Source organism: Siphateles boraxobius, unplaced genomic scaffold (genome assembly GCF_051911475.1).
Source record: "Siphateles boraxobius isolate OS27281-9 unplaced genomic scaffold, OSU_SipBor_1 77, whole genome shotgun sequence".
NCBI lineage: Eukaryota > Metazoa > Chordata > Actinopteri > Cypriniformes > Leuciscidae > Siphateles > Siphateles boraxobius.
The window spans coordinates 5279381-5296928 of NW_027509205.1; the positions used below are offsets into that span (position 1 = coordinate 5279381).

Genomic DNA, 17548 nt, shown 5'->3' on the forward strand with positions numbered 1-17548 from the left:
GTCTTTCTCTTCATACAATTCTTCGTAAAACTCTTCAACCACCTTTAAAATACCTTGTTTGCTATTTATAAGATTATTTTCTTTGTTTTTTACACCCACCATACTCCCACCTCTATTCACTATTTTGCGGAAGAAGTAGCTTGTAAATTTTTCCCCTTCTTCTAATTCCTTTTCTCTACTTTGTAAAATGATACTTTTATTTCTTTTCTCCTCTAGGTCGGCCATTGTCTTTTTTACTTGGCGAATATCTTCATTAAAATCAAATCCTTGGTTCAAAAGGTTAAAATACCGCTGTAATCGTTTTTGCAGTCCCACCATGCAACTCCTCTCTTTATCTTTTTTCTTTTTTCCAGCTTGTTTAAAATAAGTCTTAGTCTTTCCCTTCACCATTTCCCACCAATGTGCATGTGAATCGTAAAAGTCTTTTAGGGTCTTCCATTGTCTGAACTGCTCCCTGTATTCTTTTACAATGTCTGTGTCTTCCAACAGGGAGCAGTTCAGCCTCCACAGGCCTTTGCCTGTCGTCACACCTGTGGGACATGAGAGGGTGCAAGAAAGCATAGCATGGTCCGAGAAAAAGACGGGAGTTAATTTAGCATCTACTGGTACGAGGTCCCGTGTAAAAATATAATCAATACGGGAGGCTTTGGTGCCATCACCACTAAACCAGGTGAGTCCTTGCTCCCCAGGATTCATGGTTCTAAAACAGTCAGTCAATTTAAAATCTTTTATTATCTTCTGCAATAAAATAGATGTTTTATCTACTTTAAAATCTTCTCCACCCCCCTTCTTATCACTTTTACTTAGAATACAATTAAAATCCCCCGCTAAAATAATCGGGGCCCTCCCTAAAAGGTGGGACTGCACGTCTTCTAAAAGGTCATTCCTGTCATTTTTGTCTGTAAAACCATGAATATTTAGTATATTAAAATCATGTCCTAAAAAGGACAGATGTATTAACAGAGCTCGCCCATCTCTCACCACTGTGCTCCCCTTCACCACAAGCTGAGGATTTTTAATTAAAACCGCTACTCCGTCTGCTTTATTATGGTTGGAGCCACTCCAAATGGATGTTGAGTGGGGCCACTGCTCTTCCCATTTCCTATAGTTTTTCATAAAAGGTAAAGCACATTCTTGTAAAAGCAAAATATCACAGTTTTGAGTTTGTAAAAAGGATAAAATGTTTTTTGCTCTCAGTTGTGACCGCACACTTCTTACATTTAGGGTAGAGAGTGTGAGTGTCATGAGCAGAACAGTTAAAAAAGACAGGTGAGACATTTTGGTAGACCTATAAATTAACTAAAAAAATCAAAAAAGGAGATCTGTGTTCTGTGAACCAAGCTCTTCCCTTCTTTCTATATTTGGAGAATCAGGGGATTGAACCTGTTTCCCCCTTGAGCTGGCCCTAGGGGTGGATGTTTGGAGTTCTATTGACAAAAAGGATACTTCGTTTGGGGAGTCGAGTGGGAAAAGCCGATTCAAATCCTCGGATGAGGAAGACTCTGACAGCTGTCCCACTCGGTCCCTTTTCCCATTTTTCTCCTCAATGGGGGATTGGGCATTCCTTTTTTTTCCTATCAATTGAACACCTGGGAAATCATTACTTACCTCATTTTCCTTTGGGTTTTTTCCTTGTTCTTCCTCCGCTCCTTCTTCCTGTTCTTTGTTGTTTTGTTTCCCCTCTCCATCTTTGCTCTGTTCACTTGACTCGGTCTCATGGTTAATCAGTGTTTGGTGAAGTTCCATTTCCTCATTTTGATCTGCTCCAATTGTGTGATTTGGCGGGAAGATTGGATTTTGCTCCACCCCTTCTCTCCCTAGGTCCACCCCCTCATTTCCTCTGTCATCTGTCCCTTCTCCACCACTCACAAGATTTGGCGGGAGATTTGAAATTTTTCTCTCCTCCCCCTCGTTATCTTTTGGTTTGATTTCCTCGGCCGCCATTTTGTGTGTTTTAACTTTGTTGGCAAATGACTTAGGGCAGTCTCTGTAGAGATGATTATAGTCTCCACAAAGGTTGCACTTTCTGCCATTTGGACATTCTTCAAAAGAATGTCCAATTTCTCTACACTTATTACAAAATACTTTCTGGCATGCTTCGACAAGATGTCCAAACTCCCCACATCGCCGGCAGAGTTTGGGCATTCCTTGATAATGAATATAGCCCCTGTTTTCGCCAAGAACTATCATTTGTGGTAAATGTCTCAGACCTTGGAAGCTCTGGGGGTCTTCCCATTGTTTAATTGGGACCCTCCATGAACAATTCCAAATGCCATCTTCGTCATAAACCTTCATAGCCTGGCCCCTCACAGTGCAAAATCTTCCCAGCCATGTACAAACATCTTCTCCGTTTACAGTCTCATTGAACATCTTCACAATAACCACTTTTTGCGTATTATCAGTTAGTTTCTCAACTTTAAACATGGAGAACTGGGTCTTATGTGTGTCAAAACGTTGCCAGAAGTCATTTAACAGTGCTGCATTCTTAAAACTCACATCAAAGCCTTTGTTAAAAGGCAGGGTCAGAATACAATTCAGATCAACAGGGGTAAACTCTAAACATTTCTGCATCAATTTCCTAGAAAAGTCTAATCTAGATATTTCCACCAGCTTTCCCTCTTTTTCTAAAAAACTAAAACACACACTGTGGTGCCTCCGCATGCCGGCACGGGCAGCCGACATGTTGGAGGCACCCACAGTTTTAAAAGATACTTAAAGGTGACTATTCAGAAACAGTAAAAGTTTAAAACAGTGATCCAATGGTAAAAGACTTACCTTAAGACAGGTTCTCTCAATAAAAAAATAAATAAAAAAAACTCCTCCAGAAACAACAGAAACAACACAATAAAAGGACAATAAATAGTAAAAAAATACAGCTGTGAGCAGTACAATATACCTCCCTGAAGATGTAGGAAAGTGCTATAAAAAACACAACCCAAAAACTTACAAAGAGGCGATCGCAACACTGCCGATTGGCAAGACACTTGATCTTAGCCAAAAGGCCAAGAAGCGATGACACAACGACGCAGAGGCGGGGGAGCCGTCAAAGGCCACGCCCACCTGGGCCGTGGCGAGAGGGTCTAAAGGTCGCCAACAAACAAGCTCAGCTCACAGCAAACAAGCTCAGCTTGACTGTTGACACCGAAAATGGATCACAGCAGAGCGCACAACACGACACTTTGGAGTGCAACCTGGGATTTTGGACCAACAAACATTCTGCCCTAAAAGTGAGCGGGCAGACCAAAGCGTACGTCGTAGAGACTTGAAACTCTTGAGGGATGGTAGTACCCGCCCGGTCTACAACATCACCAAGGCTCGGCCCAATCGGCCCCAAGGTGGCGCTGCAGCGATCAGAAGTACGAAATGCCTCGTAACTCCTGAACCGTCCGTCGCAGACCCAAGTGTCTTACATCACCGGAATCCTTGGCTCGGGCCGAACAAGACGCAGGCCTCGGATTCGATGGTTGCGCTGGCGAGATTTTCGGGTATTTGGGATTTTGTGAAAAAGCTACTTTTGCACACTAGTCCTAGGTCTTTCGCCCGATCTGACCCAAACCGGTGCAGAAAGATTCCCTGGAGTCTGATTGCCGACAGCGATGGGGAAAAAAGTCGGAATTTCGATTCACGTTGGCGACGGGACGCCAAAACGTTGGGAGTGGGCGAGGCGGGCTTTACTTAAATGGCCATAACTCTCCAACGGAATGAGACAATTACACCCAAGTCGGTACACCTGTGCACGGGCTCAGCCTGTGCTCAGGTGAAAAGGGATGTGGCGACTGGCCACTTGGTGGCGCTGTAAACAGTAAAAACAACAACATGAATACGGCCATAGGCGACTGTATGTCAGGTGATTTTTCACACATGCACAAGGTATTCATACCACATGATAGAACTCCTCATTCGGAACAACTTTGCTTCTAGGACCACTGCTGCCAATCAAAGCGCTGGTTGAATAATGGAGATTATTTGAAGAATGAAGGAAAAAAAAACCTAAAAAACAGCCCTACTTTTGCAGACTGGTCCTAGGTTGAGAGTTTTACATCTCTCGATCAACCACTGCAGTTCAATTCTCTGGACTTCCTAGGTCGTTTACTACCAGAAGAAGAGGAACTAGAACAATCTGCTCTTTTAACCAGTGTGTCCAGGGGAGAGCGCGAACGCAGTCCCCCACTACCATAAATTATGCAGTCGAGATTCCCACATTTGGGGAATTCGCAGGGGTCAGCACAACCGGAGTGCAATGGCCGAGCCTCGCCCTGGGTGAACCACCTTCCTGATCATGGTGTCTCCCCTGCCAGGTAAGTATGAATTCCCAGGCCTCCCGTCAGAGGCACCCTGTCCCTCTCCGCAATCCTCACCAACGGTCGGACAATCAAACACACACCTGATTCGACTCATCAGCTCATTCGTAAAAACTCCAAGAGATAAGAGAGAGACATCAAAAATCTGCAGCGTCGGGCTCTTTTGCTGTTGTTGTTGTGGATGATGTTGTTTTCATGCTCCGGATCCATGAGCCAAAAATCAATTTCACACGTGGTCACCGGATAGTGGACGAATCAGATGTTACACGAGATCAGAACAGAGTTGTTGTTTTTTTTCCCGTTTTTTTCCCTCTCACACCACCATTACCTGTATAGCATATGATCACCTACAACAGCTTTAAAGCACCCATACACAGCAATATACGTTACTTCCATTAACACCTGCTGCCACACAAGACTAAAACATCTCTTTCATTGAACGCAGTTTTGGGGGGTGCACCGTTCCCAGAAGTACTGCAATACCGGGTCGATGCGTGGAGTGGACGGAGCAAGCCCCTGTTCCATCTCCCAGTTCCAAAAATCAATTTAATATATGGTGCCCGGGTAGGGCACGTATCAGATATTAAACTGATAAGAACAGATTTTTTTTTTTTAATTTTCTTTTTATTTATTTATTTTTTTTTTTATTTTTTTTTTTTATTAAGAACAGATTCTAATATTTCATTTACAATATTTTTCCACTTCACCCCACAAAACCATATATTTCTCTTTTTCCATTATTATTTCCCACATTTTAGTTTCCATTAACACTTTGTATTTCAACTCATACCACAATTGTTTTGATGTTCTACCTTCTTTTTTCTTTTTTACTTGAGCATTCCTTTCATCCCACAATATCTCTTTACCAATACTTATTATGCACCAGATTATCTCTTCTTTTTCCGACTGTCCCAACCCTTCTCCTCTCAAAATTAAATCAGAATTCAAAACAATATCTATTCTTACTACCCTTAACAATTTTTGTATTCTTTTCCAGAAGCAATGGGCTAGATAACATTCCCAAAAAACATGTTGCAGAGTCTCATCTCCTGGACAACCCCTTGGACAACCTCTGGTACATGTGGATCCCTGATTATATAGTCTTTCTCTCACCGGTAATCTGTTCAATGCAGTCAACCAATTCAAATCCTTCCTTCCATTACTTAAATCTTTATGTTGAATACATTTCCACTTAACTTTTTTCTTTCCCAATTCTGTTTTTTGTGTTACTACCATTTTTCCCTTTAAATCTTGATATAATTGTTTATGATTTTTTAGTAGCTCCTCCTTTACACACTCTGGATGGGCTCTTAAGAACAAAATTAACTTTTCATATTGCCAAGGTCTACTCTCAGCCTTTGGTCCTCTGTTATCTAGAGGTACAATTTCCCTTAATGGCAAGGCTGCCCACAATTTTACAAAATACATAGCTTTATGCTGCACATTGTTCATTAGTATCTTACCTAAAAAACAAACGTACAGTACTTCTAACTTTAAAGGAATACACACCACCTCTCTGCCTCCCTCTTCTACCTCTAGGTACATCTGTTCCCTTTTAACAGGTTCATACTTCCCTCCCCATATAAATGAAAAGACCAACCTAGTCAAAATTAATTTGCTTTTGGTAGGAATTGGAAAGATTAGGGCTAAGTAAATCAAACTAGACAACAGGTCTATCTTAACTACTAGTCCCTTCCCCGTAATACTAAGTTTTCTACATTTCCAAATATTCAATTTCTTTTTCACCCTCTCAATTTTTTCCTCCCAATTCAGTTTAGCCGAATCTTTATGATAAAATTTAACCCCCAGAATTTTGATTCCCGTAGGACACACCGAAAAACCGTGCCTCACTTCCTTCCTTCCTTTCCATTTTCCACAATACATTAAAGAAGATTTGGCATAGTTCACGGCCGAGCCAGTAGCTGCACAATACATTTCCAATATTTGTACAATTTTCTCCAGCCCTCTATCTGTAGATATAAATACAGTTGTATCGTCTGCATACTGCGATACTTTTACTCGTTCACCCAAACCCCCTGGAATGTGAACTCCCTCAATGTGCCGCTCATTCCTTATTCTTTCTGCCAAAGGCTCTATAAACAAGACATATAACAGTGGAGACAATGGACATCCCTGCCTCACGCCTCCCCTTTGTTCAATCGGCTCACTCAAAAACCCATTTATCTTCACCCTGCTATGTACTTCATTGTATAAGACCTTTACCCATGAAATAAACCCTTCCCCAACATTCATTTTCCCCAACACCTTAAATAAAAATTCATGGTTAACCCTATCAAAGGCTTTCTCCTGGTCTAAACTCAGTATGCATAAAGGCAGATCCCTCTCCTCCACCCAGCTAATGATGTCTCTTATGAGTAATAGATTAAAAGAACCAGCCCTTCCCTTAACCCCACAAGTTTGATCTGGGTCCACTAATACTGCCATCACCTCCAGTAACCTATTTGTTAAACATTTGCTTAGAATTTTATAATCAGTTGTTAATACAGTTATTGGTCTCCAATTTTTAATATCTTTTTTCTCACCTTTCTTATGGATTAAGTGTATAACCCCAGAGCTCATAGACTCAGTTAGCTTGCCTGTCTTATACACCTCTCTGTATACCAACACCAGGTCTTTTTTTATTATGTCCCAGAAGCACCCATAAAACTCTTTAGGCAACCCATCACCCCCTGGTGTTTTATTTCCTTTCATGGAGGTAAGGGCTGCTTTAATTTCCTCTTCCTTAATCTCCCCCTCCATTCCCTCTCTATGTTCCTCAGATAAAACTCTCTTTATACCTCCCAATAATTCTTCTCCCTTCCTCCCCTCAACCTCTCTTTTAGAAAACAATTCCTTATAAAAGGCACAGACATATTTAAACATATTTTCTTTCCCTTTAACCTCTCCTTTTTCTGACATAAACCCATCAATTATTTCTCTTTTCTGTTTTTGTTTTATTGTTTGAAAAAAATATTTAGTTACTTTTTCATCCTTTTCCCTTTCTTCTATCTTTGCTAAAAATGCAAACTCCTTTGCTTTTTTAGTAAAGTACCTTTTGATTTTCCCCTTTATCTCCACAATTTCCTCCCCTCTTACCTCTAACCCTCTATTCTGATTTGCCATTATTTTTTGCAATCTGTTGTTGTCCCTCCAGACCTCCTTCCTTTCCTGTCTTCTTTTCTTTTCTGTATATCTTATACAAAAACCAGCAATTTCTATTTTCAACACTTCCCACCATTCAAGAAGTGATGTATACCCCACTTTAAATTCTTGCCATAATTTGTAGAAATCCATAAATTCCTTTTTAAAGATATCATCCTCCAGCAAACTAATATTAATTTTCCAATAGCCCTTACCCATATTTGCTTCATTATTTACTATTGTGACTAACACCATTTCGTGATCTGAACACCAACACGGCAAAATCCTCAGCCCTTTTATTTTTATCCCCTGGGTTATAAAGAAATAGTCTAGTCTACTTCTGTCCCCCCTCGTATTGCCCCATGTAAACCCTGAATCGTCTTTATTACCATTTCTATATGCATCCTGTAAGAAATGCTCTTTTAATTCCTTTTTTAAATAAGTCCCTGAGAAGTCAACTTCCCCATTTTTTTCCAAATTATCCAAAGTTATATTAAAATCTCCCCCCATTATTACACATCTATTGGTATCCCACAAATTTGGTAAGTTTTTGAAAAACTCCAGCCGTTTACTTCTATTGCAGGGTACATATACATTAATAAAGCGATATCTGTACTCACCCCATCGTGCATCTAGACATTGTAATCTCCCCGGCACCAGTGATACATAGTCCTCTATCGTGAATCCATCATTCTTAAACACAATCCCCAAACCATCCGAATGTACATTTCCCATTCTCCAATATGAAACCCCTGAAGTCCATTCTTTAGTGAAAGTTATTATATCTTCTTCACTCTTCAGATGACACTCTTGCAGGAATGCCACCTCAAAGTTCATGGATAGCAGGGAAAAAAACAAAGCATTCCTCTTCCCAGCTTCCCTCAGACCTCTCACATTGAGAGATACAAATTTCAAGTCCATCATTCATAAAGATCAGCAGGTAATGTTTTCTTTTTCTTTTCATTTCCTTTCTCCTTGTCTGTCCCATCCATGAATCCAGTGGTCCCTTTGAAAAACTCCACATCGTCCCTCGATAGGAAGCCACCAGACAGCAACTCCGACTCGGAAACCTCCACCTCCTCCTCTGATGCTGGTAAAGGAGGCACTAGCAGGGATCCAGGCGTCGATGACCCATCCGCAATCTCAGGTAAGTCCGAAGATTCTTCATCCCCCGTCCGGTGCTCCAGCGCACTAAAGAAATTTGATATCTCTATCTTGTTTTCTTCCTCATTTCCTTCTAATTTCCTTTTATTTACCCTGGGAGCAAGCTTCCAAGACTCTGCAGCTCCCTGCTCTTCCTCATCCTCAGTTCTGTCACTCCAGGAGATATTGACTTTGTGCTGTAAGGTGTCTGGAATCACTGTACCCTGTAACTCTCCACTCTCCTCCTCCATTTTCTCAGACTCCTCGCTGGCTGGATTCGTCAGCTCCGCTAGGACTGAACCTGAAACAGAACTCTTTGCTGTAACCTCCTTCACTCCCTCCATTATTTCCATATCTGTGGGTGAGCCCATCTGGTCCTGTATTTCTTTAATAACCACATCAATGGGCCTAAGGTCTCCTCCTTCTTCTCCTCTTACTGCACTGGCATACGTTCTTTTCCGTTTTGGGCATGTCCTGAAGAGATGATCAGTAGCCCCACACTCTTTGCACACTTTAGGTTTTTGACACTCTGAAGCAGCATGTCCCGGATCTTTACAATTCAGACATCTTATGTTGCATTGGTATTCCAAGTGTCCAAATTCCTGACATCTCCTATAATACTGAGGCTGACCAGAGTACACTATGTATCCCCTTACACCTGCAATCTTGAAACTGGCCGGAGGATGATGATAACCCTGAAAACCTGCTGGGTCCTCGTTGAGTAATACTTGATACTGTCTTTGTCCATTCCACACCCCGAATCTGTCTCTTCTGTACCTTGCTGTAGATTTTATTCTCACATGGTTTCGGAGAAAAGATTCCACCTCTTCATCTTCCATGTTCATGTCAAACATATTAATTGTCAAAATCCGAAAATTATTTCTCCCCAAAGACTGTATTCTGAATTTATCCAGAGGATGCTAACCTTCCTTTTCTCTGAACTTTTCCAAAAGTCCCTGGAACAAATTGCTGTCTTTCATTGTGACATCAAAGTACTTGTCTTTGCCATTTCTTTGAATTCCAAGGATCCCCGGAGGCTCAATCTTCAACAGATCGATAATGACTTTTTGGATGAATTCCTCCCTTTCTGGCATCTCCTCTTCTCTGGATCCTTCCCAGTAGAATCTCGTCGTGTTCTTTACTCTTCTCTCAAAACCGTCCTCCGCCATCTTTCCACCACTCTTTCTCAAACTTTCAGCCACCAGGTACTGCGGTCATGCCACTTGCACTTGATCTTAGCCAAAAGGCCGAGAAGCGATGACACAATGACGCAGAGGCGGGGGAGCCGTCAAAGGCCACGCCCACCTGGGCCGTGGCGAGAGGGTCTAAAGGTCGCAAACAAACAAGCTCAGCTCACAGCAAACAAGCTCAGCTTGACTGTTGACACCGAAAATGGATCACAGCAGAGCGCACAACACGACACTTTGGAGTGCAACCTGGGATTTTGGACCAACAAACATTCTGCCCTAAAAGTGAGCGGGCAGACCAAAGCGTACGTCGTAGAGACTTGAAACTCTTGATGGATGGTAGTACCCGCCCGGTCTACAACATCACCAAGGCTCGGCCCAATCGGCCCCAGAAAGATTCCCTGGAGTCTGATTGCCGACAGCGATGGGGAAAAAAGTCGGAATTTCGATTCACGTTGGCGACGGGACGCCAAAACGTTGGGAGTGGGCGAGGCGGGCTTTACTTAAATGGCCATAACTCTCCAACGGAATGAGACAATTACACCCAAGTCGGTACACCTGTGCACGGGCTCAGCCTGTGCTCAGGTGAAAAGGGATGTGGTGACTGGCCACTTGGTGGCGCTGTAAACAGTAAAAACAACAACATGAATACGGCCATAGGCGACTGTATGTCAGGTGATTTTTCACACATGCACAAGGTATTCATACCACATGATAGAACTCCTCATTCGGAACAACTTTGCTTCTAGGACCACTGCTGCCAATCAAAGCGATGGTTGAATAATGGAGATTATTTGAAGAATGAAGGAAAAAAAAAATAAAACACAGCCCTACTTTTGCAGACTGGTCCTAGGTTGAGAGTTTTACATCTCTCGATCAACAACTGCAGTTCAATTCTCTGGACTTCCTAGGTCGTTAACTACAAGAAGAAGAGGAACTCGAACAATCTGCTCTTTTAACCGGTGTGTCCAGGGGAGAGCGCGAACGCAGTCCCCCACTACCATAAATTATGCAGTCGAGATTCCCACATTTGGGGAATTCGCAGGGGTCAGCACAACCGGAGTGCAATGGCCGAGCCTCGCCCTGGGTGAACCACCTTCCTGATCATGGTGTCTCCCCTGCCAGGTAAGTATGAATTCCCAGGCCTCCCGTCAGAGGCACCGTGTCCCTCTCCGCAATCCTCACCAACGGTCGGACAATCAAACACACACCTGATTCGACTCATCAGCTCATTCGTAAAAACTCCAAGAGATAAGAGAGAGACATCAAAAATCTGCAGCGTCGGGCTCTTTTGCTGTTGTTGTTGTGGATGATGTTGTTTTCATGCTCCGGATCCATGAGCCAAAAATCAATTTCACACGCGGTCACCGGATAGTGGACGAATCAGATGTTACACGAGATCAGAACAGAGTTGTTGTTTTTTTTCCCGTTTTTTTCCCTCTCACACCACCATTACCTGTATAGCATATGATCACCTACAGCACCTTTAAAGCACCCATACACAGCAATATACGTTACTTCCATTAACACCTGCTGCCACACAAGACTAAAACATCTCTTTCATTGAACGCAGTTTTGGGGGGTGCACCGTTCCCAGAAGTACTGCAATACCGGGTCGATGCGTGGAGTGGACGGAGCAAGCCCCTGTTCCATCTCCCAGTTCCAAAAATCAATTTAATATATGGTGCCCGGGTAGGGCACGTATCAGATATTAAACTGATAAGAACAGATTTTTTTTTTATTTTATTTTTTTTTATTAAATTCCATCCCTTACATGCATGCACTAAAAGGTTTTTTCAATACAAAATTTCAACACAAAGGTTACTAACATGTTGTCACCTAGGGCCCCTTTTAGTCCTATCATTCCCTCCCACTCAAACATCTTTCTATTTCCCTCTTAATCCTCTCTTCTTCCACCAGCACTCGTACCCTTGTCAATACACAGTGAAGAATTGATTTAGAAACCAGCCCTGATTGCTTTGCCCTTAACATTGAGGTCCTATGATTCCACAAAAATCTCTTCCCTTCTGATATTATTATCCACACTACTTTTCTCAAATCAGCCCTCTGTCGCTCCAAACCCTCCCCATAAATTACCAGATTCCGGGTTAAAGGAGGGCCCTTCCATCCCTTCCACCACTGATACAATGAAGCCCAGAAAGCTGAGGAAACTGGACATGACCAAAAAACATGTTCTATTGTCTCCTCCCTCCCACACCCAATTGGGCATAACGGTGACTTTCCTTGTCCATGTCGATACAGCCTTTCTCTCACTGGCAAGCGTCCCAGGGCCCCCAACCAATGAAGGTCTCTGCAAGCCCCATCTACATATGAAGGCTGCAGCATTGCCCAATTCACCTTGACCGGCAGAAGTCTTTCTAATCCCCCTTCCCCCCTTCCCCTTTCCCTTAAACCTGTGTACAGTTCTTTATGATTCAACACTATTCCCCGATCCAAGCACCAAGGATGTTGATGCAGAAATTTAGCCAGCCACTGGTATTCCTCCGTCCTGTCCAAAGACCACGGAACCAGCCTGTCCCATGTAATCAAAGATCTCAAAGGGAAGGCTGCCCAGAACCTTGCAAAAAAATAGGCTCTATGGACCCTTGTCTGTACAATTAGACGCGCCACAAACGATGTGAAAATAGCTGCAACCCACAAAGTGAAAAAAGGCACACCCCTCCCACCCTTCTTAATATCTTGACCCACCTGAGCCCTGGATGCCATCTCGCTCCCACCCTTCCACAAAAAGGAGAAAACAAGCCCCTCCAACTCACGACCGCAGTCATAGGGAATAGGAAAAACATATGCCAAATAATTGACTGTAGGCAACAAATCCGCTTTTATCACTAAAGCCCGCCCTGACAGAGAGAGCTCTCTGGTTTTCCAAAGCCCTATTTTGGAGCGAATTTTCCCAATCAAAACCTTCCAGTTTTCCTTGGCACTATTCTGTCTGAAAAAACATACTCCCAAAACTTTCAGTCCATCTTCACATAGACTATATCCCTCAAAGGCAGTTTCCCTCCTAGCCCACTTCCCAACAAACATGACGGATGACTTTGACATGTTCACTTTCGCCCCTGTAGCCTTCCCAAAATCCCTTAAAATCCTATTTGATACCAAAAAATCCTGCTCTGTTGTTAAAAACAGTGTCATGTCATCTGCGTACATTGATACCTTTGCTCGCCTACCTCCAGCACCCGGCATGTGCAGGCCTGTGAACCCCTGCCATGCTCTTAACCGGGACGCCAGGGGCTCTAAAAACAAAATGTAAAGAAGAGGGGAGAGGGGACAACCCTGTCTTACTCCTCCCAACTGCTTTACAGCCTCAGTCAGGAAAACATTAACTTTGAATTTACTCATGGCCCCCTCATACAATAGACGCACCCACGCTCTAATGCTTGCCCCAAAACCTACCCTCTCAAGGATTTCGAACAAAAAGGAGAGACAAACTCTATCAAAGGCCTTTTCTTGGTCAAGGCTCAAGATCGCTAACGGAAGTTGTCGTTGCTCAGCCCACCCTATAGCATCCCTTATTACAGTTAGATTCAAACTAATAGCACGTCCTGGTATCCCACAGGTCTGATCCGGATGTACTACCCTCCCCACCACAGACTTCATTCACAGGGCTATGACTTTCGCAAGGATCTTATAATCTGTAGTGAGCAGAGTGATGGGCCTCCAGTTTGCCAGATCTTCCTTGTCCCCCTTCTTATAAAGAAGGGAGACATGCCCTGTCCTCATTGAAACTGGGAGTAACCCAGCCGCCAGGCTCTCATTGTAGACCTCAACCAGGTCCTGTCCAATAAGTTGCCAAAAAGAGCAATATAGCTCAATTGGCAGCCCATCGCCACCTGGAGCAGTCCCTTTCCTAAGTGTTAACATTGCCTTCTCTACTTCCTGCCGTGACACCTCCCCTTCCAAAGCCGCAGCTTCCTCACTCTCCAAAGAATTCTCTAAACATTCCAAAAACACTCTTGCCCACGAATCTAAAGAACCCCGAGGGCTAAAAAGCTGTTTATAATAATCTTCTACAGTACTCAACATCTCAGCTGTCGATGTTACATCTCCATTCTCTGTCCTCAAGGTCTCCATACATTTCGTCTGCTGCTGTTTCTTTACAGCAGCAAAAAAATATTTCGATGGCCCTTCCTCTAAATTCCGTCTCCTTACACCCATTTCTAGCATAAATTTCTCTGCTTCTTTCATATAAAAGTCTTTAACTTTTCCCTGAATGTCATGGAGCTTGCCCCCTACCTCTGCTACCTCCCTACCCTCCCGATTCCATAAAGACTGCATCTCGCTAAACCAACCACTAATGAGCCCTCGCCTTTTCGCTGCCTTAGCCCTCCCCCACCACCTACAGAAGTTTGCTATTCTCTCTTTAACTCCCTCCCACCACAGGGCCTGCGTTGCAAACAAACCCTTCAAATTCTGCCAGGCCCTGTATAGGTGCCTAAACACTTGACAGAACCACTCATCCTGAAGATAAGACCTATTCAACCTCCAAGACCCTCTTCCCCTCTGTGAGCCCCCAACATCCACCTCAACCCTTATCATACAATGATCAGACAACCAAACGGGCAACGTAGCAAATTGTTCCACCTTAACTCCCGCTGACAAATACACATAATCCAAACGAGATGCATCCCCTCTACTATTCCTCCAAGTGAAGCCCTCCGACCCTCCCCCTGCTGCCTTGAAGGAATCACGAAAGGAAAAATGTTTAATTAAGTGAGCCAAATCCCCTTTTGGTTCTTTATCCAAAGAGACATTAAAGTCTCCCCCCAGAACAACCTTCCGGTTTGTATAAAATAAAGGTTTCAAAAAATTAAAGAAACCCACCCTTTCTTCTCTTTTACTAGGAGCATAGACATTAATCAATCTAACACTAACACCCCTCCATCTTACATCAGCATATAGCACCCTCCCAGGAACTACCATTCCACTCCCTTCTATGGTACATTCTTGGGAGTTGAAAAGTATACCCACCCCATCTGCCTTAACATTTCCCGTCCCCCACACTGATGGACCTCTTTCCCACTCCTCTGAAAAATTACATTCGTCTCTGCTGCCTTCTAAATGACATTCTTGTAGAAACATAATATCAAAACAAACCGAATTCAAAGACTCAAAAAAAGCTCTCCTTCGCTTTGCCATCTTTAAACCTCTTACATTGAGAGTGGTGACCCTTAGTCCCCTTTTTACAGGCATGCAGGAGAAAAAAAGAAATTTAATTAAAATGACAGTCTTTATTCCTTCCAGTCTGTACCCAAGGGCTGCCCACCCAAAACTCCTTCCCCTCCCCCTCTAGAACTTCCCTTCGCCCTTCTAGATACCACCTCCGACCACCCCTGAGAATCATCTCTAGTCTCCTCATACTCTCCCCACTCCATCCCCCCTCCCCCTTCATCTCCCTTCTCTAGAACTTCCTCCTCAAAACCTTTATCCCCTCCCACCCCCTTCCCAGAGTCATGCGACGATACCAAATCTTCTAAAGACACAAAGGCCTTTTCCAACTTTGAGCATTTTCTTTCCCTTTCCTCTTCTCCTCCACCATCTTCTTCCACCTCCCGCCGACGTCCTCTTCCCCCTGATGTTCCCATCGTACTGTCATCACCTCTGCTTTGCTCGGTTGTTATAATGTCTAGTGCATCAAGTTGTGTCCATGTGAACCTGACAGGGTCTTCTGAAAGTGACTTCTCCTGGGTGGCACTATTACCGGACCCTGCAGCCGTCCCGGAAAAGACTTCAGTAATATCGATGTCTGGCCAGGTTTGTCCAATACCTTGTGACTGTTCTCTTTCCTGAGATGCTCCTGAATACAACAGTTGATTCTCTTCTGCAGCAGCTGGTCTTTTATCCTGGCGCCCTACAAAGCTTTCCTCTGCCTCTTGCACCTCGTTTGTTTTCTTTTCATTCGCCATTTGGTTGACCGATGAAATGGATGGCCTGCTAAGAAGTGATTCCAGGTCTACTTGCAAGTCTTCCCCCTCCTTAAATAAACTGGCATAGCTCTTCTTTCTGGCTGGGCATCCTCGATATAAATGATCTTCGCTCCCACACAGACTACAATGTTTAGGCGCTGTACATGCCGCAGCCACATGATCCGCCTTCCCACAGAATCTGCATCTCTCTCCCTTGCAATCCACTTTCATATGACCCTGCCCTCCACACCTTCGGCAATACAAAGGCTGTCCCGGGTAGTGCAGGAAACCTCTGTTCGGTCCTATTGAAAAACTACCAGGAGGGTGCACCACACTGCCAGCTGAAGAGGGGTCCAATCTCAACTTTACCAAGTACCTCCTCTTCCCATTCCATATTCCATGTCGATCTCTCAAACGCTCCCCTCCTCTCACATTCTCACAATACCTTGCAATAAAGGCCAGGACATCCCCATCCTCCACGAAGGGGTTATAGATGTGGATGGTAAGCGGGATAAATTCCTGAGTAAAGACTGGCTGAAGCTGCAGGCCTTCCAACATAATGTGTCCCTCTTTCTTTTTCCAGGCCTAAAAAAAAAACAACGCAGTCTTTCAGAACAAAAAAAGTTAAATCCATAAAGCCAGAAGCCACAAAATCCTGCAGGCAAAACACTTCAGAGGGCTGGATGTTGAACAGACCTTTCAAAATTTCTTTAACAAAGAAATCTCTGCCGAAGCGCTGTTTCACCGTATCTCCCGTATCCTTCTTCAACTCCACACGCACTGTATTCCTCAACCGCACCATCATGGCCGGCTCTCTTCCTTCGTTTTCCGGCATCACTTGATCTTAGCCAAAAGGCCGAGAAGCGATGATACAATGACGCAGAGGCGGGGGAGCCGTCAAAGGCCACGCCCACCTGGGCCGTGGCGAGAGGGTCTAAAGGTCGCCAACAAACAAGCTCAGCTCACAGCAATACAAGCTCGGCTTGACTGTTGACACCGAAAATGGATCACAGCAGAGCGCACAACACGACACTTTGGAGTGCAACCTGGGATTTTGGACCAACAAACATTCTGCCCTAAAAGTGAGCGGGCAGATCAAAGCGTACGTCGTAGAGACTTGAAACTCTTGAGGGATGGTAGTACCCGCCCGGTCTACAACATCACCAAGGCTCGGCCCAATCGGCCCCAAGGTGGCGCTGCAGCGATCAGAAGTACGAAATGCCTCGTAACTCCTGAACCGTCCGTCGCAGACCCAAGTGTCTTACATCACCGGAATCCTTGGCTCGGGCCGAACAAGACGCAGGCCTCGGATTCGATGGTTGCGCTGGCGAGATTTTCGGGTATTTGGGATTTTGTGAAAAAGCTACTTTTGCACACTAGTCCTAGGTCTTTCGCCCGATCTGACCCAAACCGGTGCAGAAAGATTCCCTGGAGTCTGATTGCCGACAGCGATGGGGAAAAAAGTCGGAATTTCGATTCACGTTGGCGACGGGACGCCAAAACGTTGGGAGTGGGCGAGGCGGGCTTTACTTAAATGGCCATAACTCTCCAACGGAATGAGACAATTACACCCAAGTCGGTACACCTGTGCACGGGCTCAGCCTGTGCTCAGGTGAAAAGGGATGTGGCGACTGGCCACTTGGTGGCGCTGTAAACAGTAAAAACAACAACATGAATACGGCCATAGGCGACTGTATGTCAGGTGATTTTTCACACATGCACAAGGTATTCATACCACATGATAGAACTCCTCATTCGGAACAACTTTGCTTCTAGGACCACTGCTGCCAATAAAAGCGCTGGTTGAATAATGGAGATTATTTGAAGAATGATGAAAAAAAAAACTAAA

At 44.1% G+C, this 17548-nt stretch overlaps 3 non-coding genes and 1 pseudogene across 3 annotated transcripts; all 4 read right to left on the reverse strand.

The window, feature by feature from the left end:
• Positions 1–4142: 4142 nt before the first annotated feature.
• LOC143726616 (U1 spliceosomal RNA) lies at positions 4143–4306 on the reverse strand. Its single transcript, XR_013198856.1, has one exon. It is a non-coding gene; the product is annotated as a U1 spliceosomal RNA (small nuclear RNA).
• A 444-nt stretch (positions 4307–4750) lies between these two features.
• Positions 4751–4933, reverse strand: LOC143727473 (U2 spliceosomal RNA). The gene has a single exon (XR_013199502.1). It is a non-coding gene; the product is annotated as a U2 spliceosomal RNA (small nuclear RNA).
• Positions 4934–10741: 5808 nt separating this feature from the next.
• LOC143726617 (U1 spliceosomal RNA) lies at positions 10742–10905 on the reverse strand. The gene has a single exon (XR_013198857.1). It is a non-coding gene; the product is annotated as a U1 spliceosomal RNA (small nuclear RNA).
• A 444-nt stretch (positions 10906–11349) lies between these two features.
• Positions 11350–11566, reverse strand: LOC143727313 (U2 spliceosomal RNA; annotated as a pseudogene).
• Positions 11567–17548: the final 5982 nt, after the last annotated feature.